This window comes from Cynocephalus volans, chromosome X (genome assembly GCF_027409185.1).
Source record: "Cynocephalus volans isolate mCynVol1 chromosome X, mCynVol1.pri, whole genome shotgun sequence".
Classification (NCBI taxonomy): Eukaryota; Metazoa; Chordata; class Mammalia; order Dermoptera; family Cynocephalidae; genus Cynocephalus; species Cynocephalus volans.
Window position 1 is genome coordinate 70654549 of NC_084478.1, and position 27361 is coordinate 70681909.

The 27361-nt window shown below is 40.2% G+C and overlaps 1 protein-coding gene and 1 non-coding gene across 2 annotated transcripts in view; one reads left to right on the plus strand and one right to left on the minus strand.

Annotated features, from left to right (window-relative positions):
• The window catches only part of CLCN5 (chloride voltage-gated channel 5), a 168155-nt gene that overhangs the window by 118968 nt on the left and 21826 nt on the right, over positions 1 to 27361 (minus strand). The window lies entirely within an intron of this gene.
• On the plus strand, positions 22465 to 22571 carry LOC134368768 (U6 spliceosomal RNA). The gene has a single exon (XR_010022477.1). It is a non-coding gene; the product is annotated as a U6 spliceosomal RNA (small nuclear RNA).

Consider the following 27361-nt stretch of genomic DNA (forward strand, 5'->3'; position numbering starts at 1 on the left):
GGTCTGGAGGCATCATTGATAAGAAAGCAGTAGTCACTGAAAGCAGGGGGTTTTATGACATTTTGCAGCTTCTGCATGACTTTGAAGGAAACCTTGCAATTGTCTCAGCCTGATTAACAGCAAGAGCTGCCTTTTTCTTTTTCAGTCCCAGCTGGATTCTCACACCCCAGATCTTTTTGACTCATTCAATGAGATAGGTATGGAGGCTACGCACCTTCCATTTTATTTTTAGTCCTGCAAATGTTTAGATCTGGGAACAAATTATACAACCAAGAAGAACCTGAACTGTATCTCTACTGACTTTGAAAGTTTAGGTAGAAAACTGAAGACTTTAGGGGCATGTGGAAGCTTTTCACCTCTTCTTCCTCTTGAAGGTCATGACTTTTCACCAGAAGGGAGGATATGGGAAATGAATATCTTGCTACTTAGATGACGTCAAAGAATAGGATGTGGTTTTGTGGATGATCACTTAAGATCTCAGAATGATGGATTTCTGGCAAGGGATGGAGGAAATTTCACAAAGACCAGGAAGAAATGATTTTGCTGAAGATTCACTAACATGATGAATATGAACTTAAAGGAAAATGTTAAGGGAGGGGGAAAATACCACCAAATGTGACACAGAAAGAAAAACCATAATATAAGGGATATCTACTATTTCTCAAGAGAAAACAGAACAAAATAACTATAAATCACACCTACAACTGAAGAATTACTGGTAACAGTCATTGGGGTGCTGAAAACAACAGAAAGCAAATATGCAAGTATGATCTCACAGTTAGCATCACCAAGAGCTGGTGACAAGGCATCTGGCATTAGGTCACAGAAGACAGTGGTATACTGGTTATGGTGCTTTGAAGCCAGGATGACCATGGTTCAACTCCCTGGGTTGCCTCTTCCTTGTCAAGTGATCTTAGTCAAGGCACTTGCCGTCTCTGAACCTTAACTGACCCATCTGTTAATTGGGTATTATAATACTTGCTTCACTAAACTGTTAGTGAAGATTAAAGGTGAGAATATATTTAAATATCTATCACAGTATATGGCACAGAGTAGGCATCCACAAAGTGGCCACTATCATCATCATCATTTGTAGTAAAAAGGTAGCACTTTCTTATGGAATTCAATAAACCAGAAGGTAAAAACATGGTAAATAACAATTGGCTGAAAATAAAAGCAGACAGAAAGACATAATGTTGTGACTGGATAACACTATGAACTTCATTGGAACAGAAGAAAAGTATAGTATTGAATCCTGCTCCCCCTCTCTCATACTTCTTTCCCCCTTTACACAAGCATGGGCAACCCCATGTGTACACACATGGCTTCCCTCTTCTGTTCTCTGTATCTCAGGACACACAATCCATCCAATTTGGAAGTCACACTGACCCATGAGTGGTCAGTTTTTAGTAGCAGGAAGAGTACAGAAGCCAGATTTCATGAGTTGAAGGATGAAAGATAAGGAAGTATGCATGGCTCTTCGACATATTTTGAGATAAAGAGAAGGAAAAAGATATCCCATTAGCCTATGGGAATGGTAGGATTAAAATGAAGACTTTGGAGGAGGAAGTGAAAGTGGGATTCTTGGATATGTTTGCAGACAGAAGAAAAAGAGCTCTTTGAGAAAAATATTAAAGATACAAGAGAGAAAAGACAAATAATTAATAGAACAGAATATTTTAAAGGAGGCATCAGGAGATAGGTAAAAAGAAAAACAAGGTTAACCTTGGAAAAGATGATACAAAAAGAATGAAGATAAAAGTAGCCATGAAAATAAATGTTTGCAGGGAAAACATTTGTGACCAATGGGCTCTCTCTTTTCAAGGAAGTATGTAACTGGATTATCTGCTGAGGAGAGCTGGGGATAGTGAGGAGACTGGAGGGGTGTAGTAAGAAAATGGACCAGTTACTGTGGGAAACTAGAAAAGAAACCAACTAGGAATGTGTAAAAAAGGATTAGTGAGCAGCCGTTGAGGATCCAGCTGTGGTTAGAAATCACAGTTTGGTCATGGATATAACTGGCATGGTGAGGCAATTTTCCCTAGTACTTACTCAGCAGCCTGGGAACAGGACAGAAGAAAACAGATGCTTAAGTCCATCTAGGTTTGGGGATTGGCAGGGCAGGTGCAGCAGAACACGAGGGACATGAGGGAATTGAGGATACTGTGGAAATTAATATCAAATAACTGAGCAGGGGTGGGAAATGGCTGTCGGGTGAGAAAGAACGCAGAAGCAGGAGGGGACCAAAAGTCAGGAAGAGAAGAGAAGATGAGGTCAAAGAGGCTCTGTGAGAGTAAGGAAGTGGGATGTGGAGGGCTAGAGGTTTTAGTTGAAACTCTGAATTTCATTATTTGAAATATAGAAGTAGAACAGTTCCAGATGGTGACATGATTATGAAATGTGGCCATATGAACAGGTTGCTGAATCAGAGTGAAAATAAAGGTCATATCATTGGAGGTCAAGGAAGTGGCCACCGATAGGGTCTAGGATGAGGCCAGGAGTCAGGTGGCACAGAAGACTAAGCTAGGTGCCAGAGGCCTCAAAGAATGTCAGCAAGTAACCCAGAGGTTGGTCTATGCCAATGAAGAAAGTCAGCATAATATCTGACAGCACACACATCAAAGAATAAGGGAAAGGGGAAGTTGTTCAACAACATACTGACACCAGAAGCTAGCTTGAGATTGAGGAATTGCCAGAGAATGAATAGTATCCATTTAAGAGGGTTGTGAAGAAAACAGTGTCACCAAGGGAAAAGAGCTCCAGAAAAAATGCTTGCAAATATATGGACATTTCTTGATCAAAGAACAAGAGTTCTGGAGGGAACAGGAGAACTGATAAGGAAGTATCAGCCAGAAAATAATGTGTTTATAAAAGGGGAAGGGCTGTACCGAACTTATATAAGGGAAATTTCATCCTTTAGGATGCTGAGGAAGCAACAAGAAGAACTACCAACTGTGTAAATTTGACCAAGAAAGAAGAACTGATTGGTAAAAGTAGAAGTGAAAGAAACTTTAAGAAACACAGCCATGTCATCTTAATTACTGTTGGGTAATGGCTACAGGACAAAAAATGATAGGAACAAAATATTCCCCAGATATTGGGAATGAGAATTTCTACAAGAGACCACAGTAACCCTTAAGTGGACTAATGTTTAAGAAGAATAAAAGATTTGGGGGAAAAGGTCTCATAATATTGTCAATCCCCTATGATCTTGAAGAACAAAAGGAGAAATGACTAAAGAATACAATGTAGGTAAAAGAAAACATGCTGATAGGCTACAAGAACTAATGTAACAATTGCAGATTTTTCAAGGTAAGATCATATACCCTAAGTAGAAGATAAATGTGAACAGGTGATAGAGAGAGAGAGCAAGCAGTGGAATGACTCAGTTCCTATTTCTATTCCATCTTAAATGATAAGGATAATTTTTCAAACTGAAAACGTTAATACAAACATGAACAAGAGTTCATCGGAGTCCAACAGATGCTGAGATATCAAGAGTAGCAAGCAGTTTCAAATGAATTGGGGTCTGTGGGCCCAGATAAAGGATATCCTATGGTATTGAGATAACCCTACATTCCTGATTGAGAAGCCACTGCTGGTAATCTCTGAAAAAAATCATGGCAGACTAGAAAAATGAAGAAGACTGTAGTCTGACAACTAACAGACCAATTTTCAAAAGCCAGGAGATTTCTGAAACAGCTCAGAATACAAAGACTGCTGATTTTGATGGGGAAAAAAATAGTCTACCACAGAGTATGAAATAGAAGGTTATGAGCAATGATCAGGTCATGAGAATGGTAGATCGAGGTAATGCCACTAAGTGCTTTTGAATTTCAATAAGTCATTAAAGACATTTTTCCCCTATAGAATACATTCACATGAGACAGTGAGGTGTGTGCTGGACTGCTATACAAGTAGGTTGATTTATGATTGAATAACCTTACTCAAAAAGAATGCTAATAGGGGCCGAGCCCGTGGCGCACTTGGTAGAGTGCTGCGCTAGGAGCGCAGCGACGCTCCCGCCACGGGTTCGGATCCTATATAGGACTGACCGGTGCACTCACTGGCTGAGTGCCAGTCACGAAAAAACGACAAAAAAAAAAAAAAAAAAGAATGCTAATAGAATAAACTATTACTAAATGCAACAACTTGCAAGAACCTCAAAGAAATTATGCTGAATGAAGAAAAAAAAACCTCAAAGGATACAAACTACACAACTCCATTTATGTGACATTCATGAAATAATGTAATTATAGAGATGGAGAACAGATTAGTGATTCCAGGGATTAGAAATGGGGAGAAGGAAGGGATGTAGCTCTAAAAAGGTAGCATGAGGGAGTGAGTAATATAAAACATGGAAATATAGCTAATCTGTTTTCAAATAGAACTAGAATCCAAAATTATCAACAGGCTAGACTACAGACTGAACGGTAATAGAGATAAAGATAGAACCCACCATTGTATCCCCAGCATGTAACACAGTGCCTAGCAAAGAAGAAGGCATAAAAAAATGTCTGGTGGAAAAATAGATGAATACAATTTTTAAGAATATTCAACAGGTTTAACAGGAGTTTATCTGAAAAGGCTCTTTAGTCAACAGAATAATAATATTCCCTCAAACTGGCAAAATATTGCACTTCATCAAAAAAGTATGTATGTTTTTAAGGGAGGATGGAAGTAAATATTATATTACCACTGTGCTCTGCACTAGTCAGACCGCATATATAGGACCAAGTCAAGTTCTGTGCACCATGTTTTAAAGGAAACACGAATGAACTGGAGTGTATCCCAACTACAGCAACTAAGATGGTTAAGTATCTAGAAATCTTATTTTATGAAGAACTCTAGCAGGAACACAAGATATTTAGCCTGGAAAAGATAAGATGTGGAAGGCAGAAGGACCAAATTAGGTAATAATTATAAATGTAAGCCATGATTTTCTTCTGTGAAGCCACGGTGGCTAAAGATTACAGAGACAGATTTCAGCTCAATATGAGGATGGAGCTTCAAACATTTCAGTCTACCTGACAATGGAATAACAATTGTATAAGCAACAAGACAATGCTAGTAAACATAACAAGTACTATACATTTATTATCTGATTTAATCATGACAGTCCTATGAGGTGGATACTATTATCTGTCTGGGGCCAGCCCGGTCATAGCCTGCCCAGGGTCATGAAGCCCTGCCAATAGCCCTCTGACACTAAAGATATAAATGCTGTGACCTTTCCGCCCTTTTCTCCTTCTTACTGCTTGCACAGCCCTAGGCGTAGATCACTGCTGCTTTGCTTTAGATAGCTGAGAAATGTTCCATTTCCCTGAATGATTTGCCCTGTGGTTTTTCCCAGAAAACATCTGCACACTTCCTTATCTGCTGATTCCCTCCTGCTGGCTATATAAGCTGTGACCTTCTGGCTAATAAATGAGACTTGATCAGAATACTGTCTTGTCTCCATTTCTCACGTCTCTTGTCCCATCCAATTCCCGTCCCCCCTCCAGGGTCTGTGTTGAATATCCCGCGGGTTGGGACAATTATCCCCATTTTACAGAGGAAAGAACTAAAGCACAGAGGAGTTAAATAATCTACCCAAGGCTATAACCACATTTAGTCGAGTATTACGCTAGAATTGACATTCAGACAGTTCCACTCCAGAGCCACGGCTTGTGGGGTAACTGGAACAATCACCTGCTAACGCCACTGCAGCGTGAGTGGTCTGCTAGCCTCACTGCACTAGATCAAAGGTAAGATAATAGGATTTTAGGAATCTTGGATGATAGGCGGTTTGGATTTGAAACCCAGCGTGGAGCCCTTCTGGAAGTGGTACGGCTCCTGTCTAGGGCTAATATTAGCTCTAAGTCCCAAAAGCAGGTTGTTTGAGAGTGAAGGCAACAGTGTCAGTCCCAAAGAGTTGACAGAAACCTTTGCAATCGTAGTGCAGTTCTACACAGGTTGGGATCAGTTCGGGCTTTACCAAAATTTGCAATTTGAAGATCCATTAGATTAGTGTCATCATAATTGAATCACAAAAGTATCTGTGTACTATTTCCTATGCCAACCCCTGTCCCCATACCGTATATTAAAATCACAAAGTTCACTACAGTTTGATAGATTTAATTAACAAGTTCTCTCAGCTCAAACCATATAAATTGAGATTTCCACCTCTGGGGATAGAGCAGTAGGGTTTTCCTTCATTAAAAATTTAAAAAAGAAAGACAACTGCCATGTTAAAAGTCAGTTTAATAATTGCTAGGGTGATAGGTTGAATTATCTTTGGAGTACACAATACATCATTAACAATAGAGATAGAATATAAAATACAGGTTACAGGTTAAGCATCCTTAATCCTAAAATCGAAAATCCAAAATGCTCCAAAATCAAAAATGTTTTGAGCACTGAGATGATGCTCAAAGGAAACGCTCATTGGAGAATTTCAGATTTCAGCTTTTTGGATTAGGGATGCTCAACTGGTATGTTTTTCTGAAAATACTCCAAAATCAAAAAAAATCCAAAATCCTTCTGGTCCCAAGCATTTTATGTAAGTTATACTCAACCTGTTTTGAGTCAAATCCAGAAAAATGTCTGAAAAATAAATTGGACAGTGAAAAATGGTCATCACAATAAGCAACCTGTATTCAGAAACAGTCAAATTATCTCAGACTTTTACCAATGGTTACACTTATTGTACCTCATGGGGCAGGTGGGGGGAGGGATGGGAGTGACTGTCCAAACGATAATAAAAAACAAAACAAAAAAAAAAAAACCCTGTAAAATATTAGTGCTTTGTTAGGTTAGGTGTCTACAGATTTGTACACTCCCATCCTCGGGGTTCTAGATGGAACTTAAGGAGAAGAGGTTAACTATGGGCCACAGAGTTTTGACTGCTTTACAGAGGCAACAGTCAGCGGGCCACACAAGGCTGAGGTTGGCACTGCCCACAAGGGGCATAACCTGGAAGTGCAGCCAGCTGGGCGAAAAGGTGGTGGCTTAGGAGTGGGTGGTGGGTAGGATTCTCTTATTTACTTACTTAGAGACTCTGAGAGGTTAAGTGACCTGTCCTATGTAACGCATGAAAGGCAAGTTAGTCACCAACCCTAGAGTCAAACGCAGATCTATCTGCCTCAAAGGAATGAACACAAGTCTGTCAGTTATAAGAAACAGCTTTGTCACTAACCAGCCCAGTGACTCTGAATGAATTACAGCCTAAGGATCAATTTCCCTATGTATAAAACAAGAGGAGTGGTGTTTGGGGAGACAAGTTCATTTTTTACCTCATCTTATCCCAAAGGAAATTCCAGATGGACTCAAGATTTAAATGTAATTAAAAGCATAACTATTACTATGAGAAACAGGTCACCCCAACATTTACGAGGCCAGAAGCAAGAATATAAATGTAGGCTCATAATCCCCCTTTCTCCCTCCTACCTGACTCTTTCCTACACGGCTAGAGGCCTTGGCCATCCATGTGTGGACCTCCCAGTCCACACATCCAAGCTCCACCCACAAATTTCTCCTGCCAAACAAGCACCCCTTAGACCTAGAAGAGTTCACACCTACAGCATATTTCCCCTTGAGAGGATGGACCCAGAGAAGAGGCCTTTATAAGCCCTGGAAGCAGACTGAACTGGGAATTTTTGGCTTCCGAGTACCTGGACTATGGTTTAGAAAGAACAGGCAGGAATTCCAGGTGGTCACATCTCCTTGGCCCTTAGAATTCCTTGCCCTGTAGTGAGAGACATGTAAAGTATAAAGAATAAAGGAAAAGGATGATACATTTGACTATACTCATACAGTAGCCCCCCCTTATCCATGCAGGATATGTTCCAAGACCCCCACTACATGCCTGAAACAGCCAGTAGTACCCAACCCTATATATACTATGTTTTTTCAATCTGATAACTAAGATGGCTACTAAGTGACTAATGGGCAAGTAGCATATACAGCATGGACATATTGGACAAAGGAATGATTCACATCCCGGGCAGGACAGAAGTGGGATGGCACAAGATGACATCATACTACTCATAATGGTGTGCAATTTAAAGTTTATGAATTGTTTATTTCTGAGATTTTCCATTTAATATTTTCGGACCATGGTTGACCATAGGTAACTGAAGCGGCAGAAAGCGGAACCACAGATAAGGGGAGACTACTATATAAAAATGGAAAACTTGTGGACATTAAAAACAGATAAATTACAAAGCAAATATTTGACGTACCCTCATATCAAAACTGAGAAGAAACATGCAACATTATGACAAAGAGTTATTATCCTTAATAATAACATAAATCAATTAAAAAGTGACGTGATAAGGAACTACGACTAATAAAAACATACAAAAAAAGTTCAACCTCACCAGGAATTAAAAGAATATGCTACAACAAAAAGCCCTTTTGACTTATCAAATTGACAAGTACAAAGAGTCTTCAAATAGTTCATGGAAAGATTCAGATTATCTTTCAATTCCATTTTTCCATGAACTTTTTGAAGTGTCCTTGTATTTTCCAAATGATAATACACAGAAGATTGACAGGAGTTCAGTGAACTACTGTTGAGAATGTAAATTGATCAACCTTTACCCTCCTATCTATCCAGTTCTACTTTTTATAACTTACACTGAAGAAACGGTTAAGGATGTGCACAAAGATTTAACTATGAGGATGTTCACCGTAGCCCTGGTAATGATAGTGGACATTTGGAAACAACTTAAATACCCAACAGCAGAGGATTGGTTAAATAACATAGTACGTCAATGAAACAGAGTAGTCAAAAGTTTTATTGTAGATGAAGAGCTGATAATATAGAAATATATCCACAATGTAAAGATGAAAAAAAAACAGTTATAAAATGATATAACCCATTCTATTGTTAAATTTACACACACACACACATGAGCACACACACACAGACAATCTAGAAGAGTACACACATGAGTGTTAACAATGGTTCTCTCTCTTTTTTAACTGGGGATGTTAAAAATTTTTTTTCATTTGTATTTTCTATTTTTTAAAAACTGTCTGTAACAAGAACATATTACCTTTATTTTTCATCTTTTTAAAAGAGAACAGATGGGTTATCACTTCTGACCAAGGGACCTAGCTACTCTAACATTTTACAAGAGTACCCCTTTGTAGTTTAACACTTTAGAATTCTATAAAAGGGAAAAACCAATTAACTGTATGGTATCCTCCTAAGAGCAGGAAAGAGTCACTGTAGCATATTCTATATTAATGGACCAAATTCTACTACCATAAAATAAACAAACAAAAATCCACCTAGAAGACAAAGGCAGCCCACCTGCAAATATAAATTACAGAGTTCTCACTACTTAAGGCTACAGAGTTCTTTTCTTTCCAGATTTTATCTTATAAGCAATATTCTTTTTATTTTCAAAGGTTTTTTAGTTTTAGGGTTTTTTTTTGTTTTTTTTTTTAATGCCAAATGACTTCCACATAAAGCAAAACCGATTAATTTGGTGTACAATTGGTAGCTGGAAGGAAAGACTAGAATTGAACACAGCGGTACAGGTGGGGTGGGGGGAATATTTTTTTCCACTCTTCCCACTTCAAGGTAAAGAAGCATCTGTTAAAGTAACATCCCTGGGATCTTTCTGCTCTCCCCATGAAGGGAGCTACAGTTATTTGCCTGAGAAATTAGACAAGAATAAATTCATGTTAAATCTAGGTTCCAAAGTGGGGCCATTTTAACCACAGTTTAAAAAGAATTTATCTGCTTGCCCCTCCATCTATACATACCTAAAAATGTATGCACAGGCACGAGCTATGTGTTTAATCAACACTTGCTACCTGGCTGATCTAGGAGCTAGAAATCAAAAGACTTAGGTAAGTAGTCTGTTCTATGATTGGAAGTTTCTGGGTTTATGAGGAAGGCATATCAACACAAATGGGTCCTAAAAAAATTCACATTTCAAGGTATCCATCTCTCTTCATTGTGTGCCACACACAGCTTCTGTTTCGTGAACAGAAAACTATGCCAGGTCAGTGACCTGCCATCTAGTTCTGCATGTCCCTTTGAGTATAGAGGGGACCTCTATTAAAATCCTATCCATCTTTCTCCAATCAGCTCAAATGTCACCTCCTTCCTAAACCTTCCTTCCTCACCCTAGCTGCAAATTACCTCCTATTCTCTTAACATTCTAAGCCTTTTGTTTCTACCACTCATTATATACAATCTTATGTATAGTCATATGTCTACATGTTCTCTTACTAGATTAAATCTAAGCTCCTTAATGGCAAGGTCCAAGTCATTGATTTTTAGATGAGCCACAATATTAACACAGTGTCTTGCACAGTTATTTGATAGATGTGTTTGGGACTAAAACTCTAGAATGTAAGTTTAAAAGCTTTCTCGCTCCTCACCCCTTAACAAAGCAAGCTTAGAGAATAGGCCTAATTAAGTCCACCTTGGAGACTTAATGACTACAGCAGCAAACTTTAGCCCAGTGTATTTAAATTTCTTTGGCTTCCTCAGCTTTTAGTCTCATGTATGATGTAAGGGTGAGATATCACCCACCTCCAGGAACTAGCTTGATAAAACTCTCTAGAGCAGTGCTGTCTAACAGAAAAATAAAAATAAGAGCCACATATGTAATTCTAAATTTCCTGGAAGCAATATTAAAAAAAGTAAAAAGAAGCAGGTAAAATTAAACTTAATACTATATTTTATTCAACCCAATATATTCTAAATATTATCGTTTCAACATGTAATCACATTTTAAAAATTATTGAGATATTTTACATCCTTTTTATTACCATAAATCTTAGAAATCCAGTGTGTGTTTTACACTTACAGCATATCTCAATTCATACCAAGTACTACTTAGTAGCTGAGAAAGCTAATTACTTATTTTCTTTGCCTCAGTTTCCTCAGTTTTAAAGGAGGGATAATAATAGTATTTACCCTACAGAGGTGCACTGAGTTTAATAATATAATATGTGTAAAGGGCTTAGAACAGTACCTGGCAAGTTGTAAGGGCTCAAAAATATTAACCACCATTATCATTATCATCATTCATTTATGAAAAAACTGAGCTAAGAGGGTGATCAGTGGATACAAAATATTAGAGAAATACAGAAAATGGAATTTAGTGTCCTATAGTCATAGAGGGAGACTACAGTTAACAAAAAAGTACTGTGTATCTTTGACTAGCTATTCAAGATGATGTTGAATGTTCCTAACACAAAGAAGTGACAAATGTTTGAAGTGATGGATTTACTAAGCACCCTGATATGATCAATCATTTCACACATTATGAATGTACCCAAATATCATATTGTACTCCATAAATATATACAATTATCATGGGTCAATTAAGAAAAATAAATTTAAAAGAGGGAAAAATGAGGGAAATAGAGAGTAGAATAGTGGTTACCAGAGGCAGGGAAATGGAGGGAGGGTGACAGGGAAAGTTTGGTAGACTGGTACAAAGTTACAGTTAGATAGGAAGAATAAATTCTGGTGCCCTAGGGTAACAATAGCTAATAATATTGTACTGTATATTTCAAACTAGCCAGAAAAGAGGCTCTTGAATGTTTTAACCATAAAGAAATGATAAATGGTTAGGTGACAGATATGCTAACTATTCTGTTTAAATTGCTATACAATATATGCATGTATTGAAACAACAAACATTGTACCTCACAAACATGTACAATGAAAAAATATTTTTTTAAATGATAATAAAAAAAGAAAATACTGAGCTAAAAAATCAAGTGTATTTCAAGTTCATAAAGTAAATCAACGCTGGTTCTACTCTCTGTCTTTTAAAATAGTTGTCTATTAAGCCAGGCGGGGCAGTTGGGAGCAATGGAAAAACCATATTTTTACTCATTCAAAATTCCAAAGTGCTAGCCAATTGGAGTTTGGGAGTCAGTCCTAAAGGCAAGATTCTTTAAAATGGTAGCTTAGAAAAATGCCATCCAGCTGTGTTATACTAATGGCCCTATCACTTCCTTTAAGCTCTGTCCCCATTTGCTATAATATTTCATCCATGTTATAACTTTTTATGCTTTTCTTTGCATTATTTTGAGTTAATTTTGTTGCTTTTTTTTTTTTTTTAGATGACTCGTAAGATTAACTATTCTTCTACAAATTTGCAAAATGCACAGAACCTAAGACCACTCCATCTTTGACATACTTGATTGTGCTCTTCCGGGGACTCAAAGCAGAGAAGATGTGATACAGAAGTGATAGGTAAATTAAAAGAACAATGGTCTGGCAATCGAGGAACCTAATTTCTGGCTTTGAGCCTATGAACAAATCACTGTGTGATCTTGGACAGCCCACATAAACTCCTGAGCTATATCTCAGTTTCAGATAAGGTCGCATGCAGTATTTGCCACTAAGTATTAAAATGTGATAACTCAAGATAAAATTGCATCAAGTCTTAGCATTCTAGTTTCTAAGAGTTGGGGTAATAAGCTCCCCCTTAAAAAATGAGCACTGAGTTTCAAGATGGCGGCGGCTGCGGCGGCTGGCGCGGAGTAGCTGAGGTGGAAAAGGTGGCCACTGAGCCTCAGGCAGCCGGGAAACTTGTGGACCTTCCTCTGGCCATCTCTTAAGGGAGGACTGCTGCTGCTGGCCGGTCGTGGGGGCTCAACGCCACTTTGCCCCCGGCAGAAGAGGCTGCCTCATTTACAGGTAACAGCTTTGAAGTGTGGAGCAGGAAAAGAACTGATTCTTAGCTGCAAAAGTGAGTCTTGAAACAGGGAACACGGCACCAGGGCTGCTGTGGATGCAGCCAGGATCCCGGAGGCTGGGGCCGCACTGAAGGTGGCCAGCTGCCCTATTCAGGATTCGAGGTTTCAGGCCGGCATTAAAGAAGATTCCTGGGAGCGCCCGAGCGGCGCCGCGACTGAACAGCCCGAGGCGGCAGCGCCGAGAACACAGAAGGCAACAAACCAGAGACAGAGCGAGCGCCCGACCTGGCACAGCACTGTGAGTGATCCCTGGCACAGCTCTGTTCGGGGGGTGGATGCCCACGCGGCTCCCGCCTGCACCACCAGGCCACTCACTGCCACGGTCTTGCCTCCATTTTCCCAGGTGCGGGCAGCTCCGCCCTGCTCGGCCATCACTGAGCCCATTTGCTTGGCCTGGCGCGGGGCTTTCCGGACCCTGCGGGCCGACCTCCTCTCCCACTCCCTCCGCGGTTCTCTGGCAGGGCTGGGGGTGTGGGGCGTCCCGACCAGTGTTGGGAGGGCTAGGAAGTACGGGCCGGCCGACTGTCACTCCACCACACCCTGGACTCCGGCCCCGGTAAACTTCCTGTTACTGGGAGGCAGATACCATCTCTGCGACCACCAGTTTGGAAAAAAGCCTAACGAATTTCTGGTTGGGAATAGTGTGGTAGGAGAGTTCCCAGGTCCGCTTGAACCTGCCGGAGAGCAGGCTGCAGGCAGGCACTAGACTCGGTTTATACCGGGGGGATACAAAGGTGAACAAGACCCGAGAAAGATCTACACAGTGCTACAAAGGCACCCAGAGAGACCGGTCGTCTGTGCCTAGCAGAAACCTGGTAGACTTCCTGGGCGAGGCGGTGCTGAGCAGGGTCTTGAAGGCCCAGCTGATAGACGAAGGGTGCAGAAGACACGCCCCAGCCCAGCACAGTGTGCACAGAGGGGGGAGATGTGCGGCCAGGGAGGCGGAGACTCGACAGAAACCACACACCCGGTGGGGTCGCCACTGCACGATCTAACAGCCTGGGCCAGAGCACACGGAACGGGGAGAAGTCCTGTACAGAAAGTGAAAGCTCAACAGAGATCACACACCCTGTGGTACGTGATCCACCAGCCCAGCAGAGTACAAGCTGACCAGAAAGGTGGATCCCTGGAGAAGCCCAAGACCCGAGGCAACCACACACACAAGACACTAGAGGCCAACTGAGCAGTCACGGCGGGAGCCATACCAAATTGGCAACCACAGCAACATCCTAGTTAGTCATTAGTCTTAAACCGGTGGACTGTGAAACCCCCTGCAACAATGAATAAACACCAAAAAAAAGACACCAGAAATACAAAAAATCAAGAAAGTACACCACCAAAAGTTAATAAATCTCATACTCTAGATCCTATAGAACAAGAAGCCCTTGAAATAACTGACAAGGAATTTCGAGTGATAATTCTAAGGAAACTGAATGAGATACAAGAAAACTCAGCTAGACATCATGATGAAATGAGGAAAAGTATACAGGATCTGAAAGAGGAAATATACAAGGAAATCAATGTCCTGAAAAAAAATGTAGCAGAACTTGCTGAACTGAAGAAGTTATTCAGCGAAATAAAAAACACAACGGAGAGTTTAACCAGCAGGCTTGTCGAAGTTGAAGAGAGAACCTCTGAACTTGAAGATGGGCTGTTTGAAATAACACAAGCAGACAAAAAGAAAGAAAAAAGAATCAAGGACATGGAAGAAAATCTGAGAGAGATATCAGACAACCTCAAGCGCTCAAATATCCGAGTCATGGGTATTCCAGAAGGGGAGGAAAATGGAGATTCCATTGAAAACATATTCAACAAAATAGTGGCAGAAAACTTCCCAGGTATAGGAAAAATCACAGATCTTCAGATCCAGGAAGCTCAACGATCTCCAAACGTATTCAACCCAAAAAGGCCTTCTCCAAGACATGTCATAGTCAAATTGGCAAAACTCAGAGACAAAGAGAGAATCTTAAAAGCTGCAAGAGAGAAGCGTCAAATCACCTATAAGGGAGCCCCAATCAGGTTAACATCAGACTTTTCATCACAAACCCTAAAAGCTAGAAAGGAATGGGATGATATTTTCAAAATACTAAAAGACAAAGATTGCCAGCCAAGAATACTCTACCCTGCAAGGCTATCCTTCCGAAATGAGGGGCAAATAGTATATTTCTCAGACAAACAAAAACTGCGGGAGTTCACTACCACAAGACCACCCTTACAAGAAATCCTCAAGGGAGTACTGGGTTTGGTTCCTGAAAAATAACTACCACTGCCATAAAAACCTAAGAAAAATCTAAACCCGCTAGTACAATAAAAATGGCATTCATGAAGAGAAAACAAGCTAACAAAAACACTATCTACAACCTAAGGAACCAACAAACAAAGAAACCAAACAGTAAATCAGAAAGCAAGGAACAAAAGACACCTAAGACAACCAAACAACCAATAAAATGCTAGGAATAAATCAACACCTTTCAATAACAACTCTTAATGTTAAAGGCTTAAATTCCCCCAATTAAAAGACACAGACTGGCTGACTGGATCAAAAAGCAGGACCCAACTATATGCTGCCTACAAGAGACCCACCTCACCCATAAAGATTCACACAGACTAAGAGTGAAAGGATGGAAAAAGATTTACCACGCAAACAGAAAAGAAAAACGAGCTGGAGTGGCTATTCTTATATCTGACAAAATAGACTTTAAACTAAAAACCATAAAAAGAGACAATGAGGGACACTACTTAATGATAAAAGGACTGATCCATCAAGAAGACATAACAATCATAAATATGTACGCACCCAATGTTGGAGCAGCCAGATTTATAAAACAAACTCTATTAGACCTAAAGAAGGAAATAGACACTAATACCATAATAGCAGGGGACCTGAACACTCCACTGTCAATATTAGACAGATCATCTAGGCAAAGAATCAGTAGAGAAACACAAGATCTAAACAAGACTCTAGACCAATTGGAATTGGCAGATATCTACAGAACATTCCACCCAACAACCTCAGAATATTCATTCTTCTCATCAGCACATGGATCATTCTCCAGGATAGATCACATATTAGGTCACAAATCAAGTCTCAATAAATTCAAAAAAATTGGAATTATCCCATGTATCTTCTCAGACCACAATGGATTAAAACTAGAAATTAATAACAAACAAAACTCTGGAAACTATACAAACACATGGAAATTAAACAGCATTCTACTTAATGACATATGGGTCCAAGAAGAAATCAAGCAGGAAATCAAAAAGTTTATTGAAACTAATGAAAACAATGATACATCATACCAAAACCTGTGGGATACTGCAAAAGCAGTATTGAGGGGAAAATTTATTGCATTAAATGCTCACTTCAGAAGAATGGAAAGATGGCAAGTGAACAACCTAACACTTCACCTTAAAGAACTAGAAAAACAAGAACAATCCAATCCTAAAGTTAGCAGACGGAAAGAAATCATTAAGATCAGAGCAGAACTGAATGAAATTGAAAACCAAAAAACAATTCAAAAGATCAACGAATCAAAAAGTTGGTTTTTTGAAAAGATAAATAAAATTGACAAACCATTAGCATGGCTAACAAAAAAAAGAAGAGAGAAGACTCAAATAACAAAAATTAGAAATGAAAAAGGCGATATTACAACTGATACATCTGAAATACAAGGAATCATTCGAGACTACTATAAACAACTATACGCCAACAAATTTGAAAATCTGGGGGAAATGGATAAATTTCTGGACACACACAAGCTCCCAAAACTGAACCGTGAAGACGTAGAAAATTTGAACAGACCAATAACAATAAAGGAGATTGAAGCTGTTATCAGAAGGCTCCCAACAAAGAAAAGCCCAGGACCAGATGGATTCACAGCAGAATTTTACCAAACATTCAAAGAGGAATTGACACCGATTCTTTACAAACTATTCCAAAAGATTGAAACGGTCGCAAATCTCCCAAACTCATTCTATGAAGCAAACATCATCCTGATACCAAAACCAGGTAAAGATATAACCAAAAAAGAAAACTACAGGCCGATATCCTTGATGAATATAGATGCAAAAATCCTCACTAAAATACTAGCAAACAGAATACAGCAACACATACGAAAAATTATTCATCATGATCAAGTGGGATTCATCCCAGGGATGCAAGGTTGGTTCAACATACGCAAATCAATAAATGTGATACACCATATTAATAAACTCAAACACAAGGACCATATGATCATCTCTATAGATGCTGAAAAAGCATTTGATAAAGTTCAGCACTCATTCATGACAAAGACCCTCTATAAGTTAGGTATAGAGGGAAAGTATCTCAACATAATTAAAGCCATATATGACAAACCCACTGCCAATATCATCCTGAATGGGGAAAAGCTGAAAGCTTTTCCTTTAAGAACAGGCACTAGACAAGGATGCCCACTCTCACCACTCCTATTCAACATAGTGTTGGAAGTACTAGCCAGAGCAATCAGAGAAGAGAAGGAAATAAAGGGCATCCAGATTGGAAAAGATGAAGTCAAACTGTCCCTGTTTGCAGATGACATGATCCTATATATCGAACAGCCTAAAACCTCTACAAAAAAACTGTTGGAATTGATAAATGATTTCAGCACAGTAGCAGGATACAAAATCAACACACAAAAATCAGTAGCATTTTTTTTCTCCAATAGTGAACATGCAGAAGGAGAAATCAAGAAAGCCTGCCCATTTACAATAGCCACCAAAAAAATAAAATACTTAGGAATTGAGTTAACCAAGGAGGTGAAAAATCTCTATAATGAGAACTACAAACCACTGCTGAGAGAAATTAGAGAGGATACAAGAAGATGGAAAGATATTCCATGCTCTTGGATTGGAAGAATCAACATAGTGAAAATGTCCATACTACCCAAAGTGATATACAAATTCAATGCAATCCCCATCAAAATTCCAAAGACATTTTTCTCAGAAATGGAAAAAAACTATTCAGACATTTATATGGAACAATAAAAGACCACGAATAGCCAAAGCAATGCTCAGCAAAAAAAATAAAGCTGGAGGCATAACACTACCTGACTTTAAGCTATACTACAAAGCTATAATAACCAAAACAGTATGGTACTGGCATAAAAACAGACACACTGACCAATGGAATAGAATAGAGAATCCAGAAATCAACCCACACACTTACTGCCATCTGATCTTTGACAAAGGCACCAAGCCTATTCACTGGGGAAGGGACTGCCTCTTCAGCAAGTGGTGCTGGGATAACTGGATATCGATATGCAGGAGAATGAAACTAGATCCATACCTCTCACCGTATACTAAAATCAACTCAAAATGGATTAAGGATTTAAATATACACCCTGAGACAATAAAACTTCTTAAAGAAAACATAGGGGAAACACTTCAGGAAATAGGACTGGGCACAGACTTCATGAATACGACCCCAAAAGCACGGGCAACCAAAGGAAAAATAAACAAATGGGATTATATCAAACTAAAAAGCTTCTGCACAGCAAAAGAAACAATGAAAAGAGTTAAAAGACAACCAACAGAGTGGGAGAAAATATTTGCAAAATATACATCTGACAAAGGATTAATATCCAGAATATATAAGGAACTCAAACAACTTTACAAGAAGAAAACAAGCAACCCAATTAAAAAATGGGCAAAAGAGCTAAGTAGGCATTTCTCTAAGGAAGATATCCAAATGGCCAACAGACATATGAAAAAATGCTCAACATCACTCAGCATCCGGGAAATGCAAATCAAAACCACATTGAGATACCATCTAACCCCAGTTAGGATGGCTAATATCCAAAAGACTATGAACGATAAATGCTGGCGAGGCTGTGGAGAAAAAGGAACTCTCATACATTGTTGGTGGGACTGCAAAATGGTGCAGCCTCTATGGAAAATGGTATGGAGGTTCCTTAAACAATTGCAAATAGATCTACCATACGACCCAGTCATCCCACTGTTGTGAATATACCCAGAGGAATGGAAATCATCAAGTCGAAGGTATACCTGTTCGCCAATGTTCATCGCAGCACTCTTTACAATAGCCAAGAGTTGGAACCAGCCCAAATGCCCATCATCAGATGAGTGGATACGGAAAATGTGGTACATCTACACAATGGAATACTACTCAGCTATAAAAACGAATGAAATACTGCCATTTGCAACAACATGGATGGACCTTGAGAGAATTATATTAAGTGAAACAAGTCAGGCACAGAAAGAGAAATACCACATGTTCTCACTTATTGGAGGGAGCTAAAAATTAATATATAAATTCACACACACACATACACACATACACACACAAACCGGGGGGAGGGGGGGGGAGGAAGAAGATATAACAACCACAATTATTTGAAGTTGATACAACAAACAAACAGAAAGGACATTGTTGGGGGGGAGGGGGGGAGGGAGAAGGGAGGGAGGTTTTGGTGATGGGGAGCATTAATCAGCTACAATGTATATCGACAAAATAAAATTTTAAAAAAAAAAAAAATGAGCACTGACAAAGTTTTGGGATAATTTACTTTAGTATTCAAATAACTAGAATAACTAGAAAAGCAAATAAATGGTTCATCTATCTGATATTTATGCTGTTATCAATGAAATCCAAGCAACTGTCATAGTCTCCAGCTTTCAACTAGGTAGCAAGGTTAAAAATTACAGGACATCAGCATAAACACAAAGGGGCATCAATGACCACCTACATGAATCTCCTGCCCTACCCCCAAATCTCTCAGATCAGGGTTCCTCAACTTCAGCACTACTGACATCTCAGGTCAGATAATTCTTCATTATGGGGGGCTGGCCTGTGCACGGTAGGATATTTAGCAGCTTCCCTGGCCTCTTCCTACTAGATGACAGCTTCCCTGGCCATCTCCCCACAGTTGTGACAACTAAAAATGTCTCCATTGCCAAATATTCTCAGAGGGGTAAAACTGCCCCAATTAAGAACCACTACTATAGATCCTCTACCATGACTACCCTAATTTCCTTTGGAATTAAGCTTTTACAGAGACCTGCAATTTTCAGTGTGTTACTGCTTATGACACAGCCTCATTAATACAACATGCAATGATCAACTGTCATTGGTATTCTCTAGATTCTCAAAAGACATAACCTTTCCAGTTAATTTGTATTTAATACACATATAGTGGAATATACTTTTGCAAAATGACCCATTACACTCCAGAGTTTATCCATGCATCTTTTTCAAAGCCAAAACAACATTTTCACACAAATGGTGATTCTGGTAGCTAATATTTTAGATTAAGATATTTAAGTTTCGGAACCCATGATATATATATAGATAGATAGATAGATAGATTTTTTTTTTTTTTTTTTTTTTTGTCTTTTTGTGACCGGTAAGGGGATCGCAACCCTTGCCTCGGTGTCGCCCGCACTGCGCTCAGCCAGTGAGCACACCGGCCAGTCCCATATAGCCGCGGCGGAAGCGCCGCTGCGCTCCCAAGCGCTGCACTCACCCGAGTGCGCCACGGGGCCGGCCCTATTTCTTTAATGTCAGGACTCTGACTTTAATTTAGTGACCAAAGTTTTCAATATACTACCCATCTACCACTGCATTCTCCTCCATCAAGTCCCCATGCTTCTCTTCTTGTTACCTGCCAAACTGCTCACATGTTCTGGTTCCCAAAGATTAGCCTCTATACCCAGTTATCCATCTTTTCATCTAAAGTTTTGACAGAGGGTTATTATATTTCCTTGGGTCTATGCATATAAGCAAATTGGGAAGGAATACTAATAACAGCTTATCAGCCATAAAATAATAGGATCAACCAAACATATAAAGAATATCTACTCTTTAATGCTGTGGAGACACAAAAAGAAATAAATATAAGACATGAAACAACCATAGAAAGAACTACATCAACCACATGCCCAAAATCATTCAGCTTGCTGATTTGATATGCTGATAGTGGAGCATTCAAATAAAGATATACTGATTGCAGCTACAGATAAAAACTAGAGTTCACCACAATATTTATAGAAATGGGACTCAACTCCTGGAAGAAAGGACACCGGCCTGATAATGGTGGTTACCTCTAAGGAGAAGACTGAAGGTTCACTTTTTACTCTAAATACTTGTACGTTATTTAAGCATGTTATCATGTGTTACTTCTATAATTTTTTTAAAGGTAAAACCAGGGGAGTAGATAAAATCTCATAAGCAGAGACTATAAAGACAGAAAAGGCAAAGAACATGACAGCCCTAAATATGGACATAACTAGGGGGCAGAAGGAAGTAAAAGCAATAGAGAAGCAGTGAGAGGCAGGCAGAAAGAGACTAGGGGAGTACAACTCAGTGGCCAAGGGAGGAACATTTCAAAAAGGAACTGGATAGTCAGAACCAAAAAGGGAAAAAGGGAGAGAAATAAGGTTGCAGAACAGAATTTAGATCTGAAAGAGGCTTCTCAAAAATCATAACTTTCTCCCTACATCACGCCCCTCAATCTTTGAGGAGACTGAGGCCCAGAAAGGGTAAGTGGCTGGCTAGATAGGTATTAGTAACCAGATGGCACAGCAAAGGGAGACCAGAACATGTTTATGGAGAGTCTAGCCAATGGGTCCAGTGGAAAGGAAGAGAAGAAGATACCAGAAGAAAAGGGGAATAATGAGATAATTAGTACCTGAAATAGACAGGAAGAGATGGGACTGAAGGCAGAAGTAGACAAAATTAATACAACTTTTCCTCTGAAGCTGGGTAACTTGTTTCCTTTTTTGTTTGGGCGATTACATTAGGAGGTCAGAGGAATCCCTCAGACAAAGTACCAGGATTTTCCCAGAATTCTACCCTTGGCACCCCTCTCCTCACAAAGTATACCCATGCCCAAGGTTCCATTTAACATCTGTAGATGAAGGATTTGCAAATCTCTACTCCAGCCCAGATCCTCTTCTAAACCCCAGACCCAGGGGAGAGGAACATCTTGACTTGGATATCTGATAGGCACCCAAACTCAAATCACCGTCTACACAACTCTAGTCCCACTCCAGCACTCTCTGTCTCAGTGGAAGGCCCCACCACAATGAATGATTTTAGGCAAATTATTGAACATCATCTCTCATTATATCTTTGTAAGCAACATGAAAAAACATTTGCTGGATGACAGTAAAGATATACACATACATACACACACACACATATCTATGCAATCATATCTAGATATAGATATGATTCCTTTTTGCTCTTGTGAAAGAGAGACTTTATCCCTTGCTGGCCTTGAAGAACCAAACCATTACGATGTGAAATGCCTATGGAGAGCACCAGGTGGCACGGAACTGCAGGCAGCCCCTAGGACCTCAGGGCCTCCATTCTATAATCACAAAGAACTGAAATCTGCCACCCACATGAGCCTGGAAGAGGAGCCTGAGATGAGACCACAGACCCTGCCAACACGTTGACTACAGCCTGTGAGACCCTGAAGAGAAGACCCAGATGAGCCATGAGAGACTCCTGACACACGGAAACTGGGAGATGATAAATGTGTGTTGTTTGAAGCAACTAAGTTTGTGGTAGTTTATTATGCAGCAATATAAAACTAATATCCCAAACAATATTTTATTACTTACTTGGATAAGGATATTTATGAAATATGTATGATAATAAAGCTAACACTAACAAGATGAACAAGAAATAAAAATTTAACTACCTTAATGTTTAAGTAAAGACAGAGAAAAGGCTTCTTGTTAAAGAAAATTGAAAGAGTGCTCACTTTGGCAGCACATATACTAAAATTGGAACAACACAGAGAAGATTGGCATGGCCACTGCACAGGGATGACATACAAATTCATGAAGCACTGCCTATTTTTTTTAAAAATTAAAGGAGAGAGACACTTGGAGAAAGAAGTAGGTCTTGGGCTCATTATGAAATCATAGTAAGACATAGCTATCAAAAATCCAATATACTACTTGAGATCATATTAACAGAGTATGATGTACAAAAGTCTTGTACCATATGGACTGGTTGAATCAAATCAACAAATGCTTTCTGGGTGCCTCTATTTCAGGAATCAGGAGGAATAGAAGGACATATAAACTATGCTCTTGTCCCTCAAGTATCTTCTACTCCATCTGGGGAACTAAGGTAAACACATAAAAAAGTTAAACCATAATAAAGAACTTAAATAACAGTTTAAGAAAAAGAAAAAAGATGTAATAAAGCTGGCATTACTATTCATCTGGCAACTGGTTAAAGGTAATAACAGAAGCAGGAGTTCAGGAGCGGGAGATAACACATCATTAATATACGATTATTATTTTCCAATATGATGTAAAAATGAGTGTATTCAATACTAGGATTCAATTTCATATTATCAAACATGATTACTCAAATTTTGAAAACAGGGATGTAAAAAAACATTCAGACAATCTGTTCTAGTTCAAGTGGCAGATAACATTACACATTTTACAGTTGAGTAAATGTGGGCAAAGAAGGGTTAAATAGTTTACTCACAATTATTAAGTCAGTAAGTCGACTGTACTGGGAAGCAGATACTCTCTTAGTATAGCATGCTAATAAAAATTCATATTACCTCTCTAGGTTACAGTGGCTACTTTTACTTAACATAATGTTTTCACTAAAATAATTAGAAATCCTGCATCATTCTTTAATCTTCTCCCTCCAAAGTTGACCAGTATTCAAACTTTGTCATTTCTTCCTTTGTAATGTTTCTCACATTTATCCCTTCCTTTAAATCCCTGAAGTCAACATCTTATATACAAGCCCTAATAATGTTCCATCTGAATTTTTCTTTCAACAATCTCCTAATTTATCTCTCCAATTCTAGTCTCTTCTTTCCATCTGCTCTGCATAGTTGTGATCATGACAGTTCTCTGCTGAAAGTCCTTCAAATGCACCCCACTATGTACAGGATGAAGTATAGATCTCTTAGTTTTGAAGCCAGAGTTGGATTTAAGTCCTAGCTCCACCAGTTCCTAGCTATGTGATGTAGGGCCTCATTTTTCTCATGTATTAAGTGGGAATGATAACAACTGCCTAACAAATCCTGGCTTTCCTGAGTCAGTCCCTGTTTATGCCTAGTCCACCTGATTAGAACTCCATTCTCAAAAGTGTCCTTGTTTTGGCAATAAACCATTTGGTCAATAAAGGGTTGTTATGAGGATTGAATGAGACAATGTATAAAAATGTAATGGGTTTCAAGATGGCGGCGGCTGCGGCGGCTGGCGCGGAGTAGCTGAGGTGGAAAAGGTGGCCACTGGGCCTCAGGCAGCCGGGAAACTTGTGGACCTTTCTCTGGCCATCTCTTAAGGGAGGACTGCTGCTGCTGGCCGGTCGTGGGGGCTCAACGCCACTTTGCCCCCGGCAGGAGAGGCTGCCTCATTTACAGGCAACAGCTTTGAAGTGTGGAGCAGGAAAAGAACTGATTCTTAGCTGCAAAAGTGAGTCTTGAAACAGGGAACACGGCGCCAGGGCTCCTGTGGATGCAGCCAGGATCCCGGAGGCTGGGGCCGCACTGAAGGCGGCCAGCTGCCCTATCCAGGATTCGACGTTTCAGGCCGGCATTAAAGAAGACTCCTGGGAGCGCCCGAGCGGCGCCGCGACTGAACAGCCCGAGGCGGCAGCGCCGAGAACACGGAAGGCAACAAACCAGAGACAGAGCGAGCGCCCGACCTGGCACAGCACTGTGAGTGATCCCTGGCAAAGCTCTGTTCGGGGGGTGGATGCCCACGCGGCTGCCCGCCTGCACCACCAGGCCACTCACTGCCCCGGTGCTGCCTCCATTTTCCCAGGTGCGGGCAGCTCCGCCCTGCTCGGCCATCACTGAGCCCATTTGCTTGGCTTGGCGCGGGGCTTTCCGGACCCTGCGGGCCGACCTCCTCTCCCACTCCCTCCACGGTTCTCTGGCAGGGCTGGGGGTGTGGGGCGTCCCGACCAGTTTTGGGAGGGCTAGGAAGTACGGCGGGCCGACTGTCACTCCACCACACCCTGGACTCCGGCCCCGGTAAACTTCCTGTTACTGGGAGGCAGATACCATCTCTGCGACCACCAGTTTGGAAAAAAGCCTAACGAATTTCTGGTTGGGAATAGTGTGGTAGGAGAGTTCCCAGGTCTGCTTGAACCTGCCGGAGAGCAGGCTGCAGGCGGGCACTAGACTCGGTTTATACCGGGGGGATACAAAGGTGAACAAGACCCGAGAAAGATCTACACAGTGCTACAAAGGCACCCAGAGAGACTGGTCGTCTGTGCCTAGCAGAAACCTGGTAGACTTCCTGGGCGAGGCGGTGCTGAGCAGGGTCTTGAAGGCCCAGCTGATAGACGAGGGGTGCAGAAGACACGCCCCAACCCAGCACAGTGTGCACAGAGGGGGGAGACGTGCGGCCAGGGAGGCGGAGACTCGATAGAAACCACACACCCGGTGGGGTCGCCACTGAACGATCTAACAGCCTGGGCCAGAGCACACTGAACGGGGAGAAGTCCTGTACAGAAAGTGAAAGCTCAACAGAGATCACACACCCTGTGGTACGTGATCCACCAGCCCAGCAGAGTACAAGCTGACCAGAAAGGTGGATCCCCGGAGAAGCCCAAGACCCGAGGCAACCACACACACAAGACACTAGAGGCCAACTGAGCAGTCACAGCGGGAGCCATACCAAATTGGCAACCACAGCAACATCCTAGTTAGTCATTAGTCTTAAACCGGTGGACTGTGAAACCCCCTGCCACAATGAATAAACACCAAAAAAAAGACACCAGAAATACAAAAAATCAAGAAAGTACACCACCAAAAGTTAATAAATCTCATACTCTAGATCCTATAGAACAAGAAGCCCTTGAAATAACTGATAAGGAATTTCGAGTGATAATTCTAAGGAAACTGAATGAGATACAAGAAAACTCAGCTAGACATCATGATGAAATGAGGAAAAGTATACAGGATCTGAAAGAGGAAATATACAAGGAAATCAATGTCCTGAAAAAAAATGTAGCAGAACTTGCTGAACTGAAGAAGTTATTCAGCGAAATAAAAAACACAACGGAGAGTTTAACCAGCAGGCTTGTCGAAGTTGAAGAGAGAACCTCTGAACTTGAAGATGGGCTGTTTGAAATAACACAAGCAGACAAAAAGAAAGAAAAAAGAATCAAGGACATGGAAGAAAATCTGAGAGAGATATCAGACAACCTCAAGCGCTCAAATATCCGAGTCATGGGTATTCCAGAAGGGGAGGAAAATGGAGATTCCATTGAAAACATATTCAACAAAATAGTGGCAGAAAACTTCCCAGGTATAGGAAAAATCACAGATCTTCAGATCCAGGAAGCTCAACGATCTCCAAACGTATTCAACCCAAAAAGGCCTTCTCCAAGACATGTCATAGTCAAATTGGCAAAACTCAGAGACAAAGAGAGAATCTTAAAAGCTGCAAGAGAGAAGCGTCAAATCACCTATAAGGGAGCCCCAATCAGGTTAACATCAGACTTTTCATCACAAACCCTAAAAGCTAGAAAGGAATGGGATGATATTTTCAAAATACTAAAAGACAAAGATTGCCAGCCAAGAATACTCTACCCTGCAAGGCTATCCTTCCGAAATGAGGGGCAAATAGTATATTTCTCAGACAAACAAAAACTGCGGGAGTTCACTACCACAAGACCACCCTTACAAGAAATCCTCAAGGGAGTACTGGGTTTGGTTCCTGAAAAATAACTACCACTGCCATAAAAACCTAAGAAAAATCTAAACCCGCTAGTACAATAAAAATGGCATTCATGAAGAGAAAACAAGCTAACAAAAACACTATCTACAACCTAAGGAACCAACAAACAAAGAAACCAAACAGTAAATCAGAAAGCAAGGAACAAAAGACACCTAAGACAACCAAACAACCAATAAAATGCTAAGAATAAATCAACACCTTTCAATAACAACTCTCAATGTTAAAGGCTTAAATTCCCCAATTAAAAGACACAGACTGGCTGACTGGATCAAAAAGCAGGACCCAACTATATGCTGCCTACAAGAGACCCACCTCACCCATAAAGATTCACACAGACTAAGAGTAAAAGGATGGAAAAAGATTTACCATGCAAACAGAAAAGAAAAACGAGCTGGAGTGGCTATTCTTATATCTGACAAAATAGACTTTAAACTAAAAACCATAAAAAGAGACAATGAGGGACACTACTTAATGATAAAAGGACTGATCCATCAAGAAGACATAACAATCATAAATATGTACGCACCCAATGTTGGAGCAGCCAGATTTATAAAACAAACTCTATTAGACCTAAAGAAGGAAATAGACACTAATACCATAATAGCAGGGGACCTGAACACTCCACTGTCAATATTAGACAGATCATCTAGGCAAAGAATCAGTAGAGAAACACAAGATCTAAACAAGACTCTAGACCAATTGGAATTGGCAGATATCTACAGAACATTCCACCCAACAACCTCAGAATATTCATTCTTCTCATCAGCACATGGATCATTCTCCAAGATAGATCACATATTAGGTCACAAATCAAGTCTCAATAAATTCAAAAAAATTGGAATTATCCCATGTATCTTCTCAGACCACAATGGATTAAAACTAGAAATTAATAACAAACAAAACTCTGGAAACTATACAAACA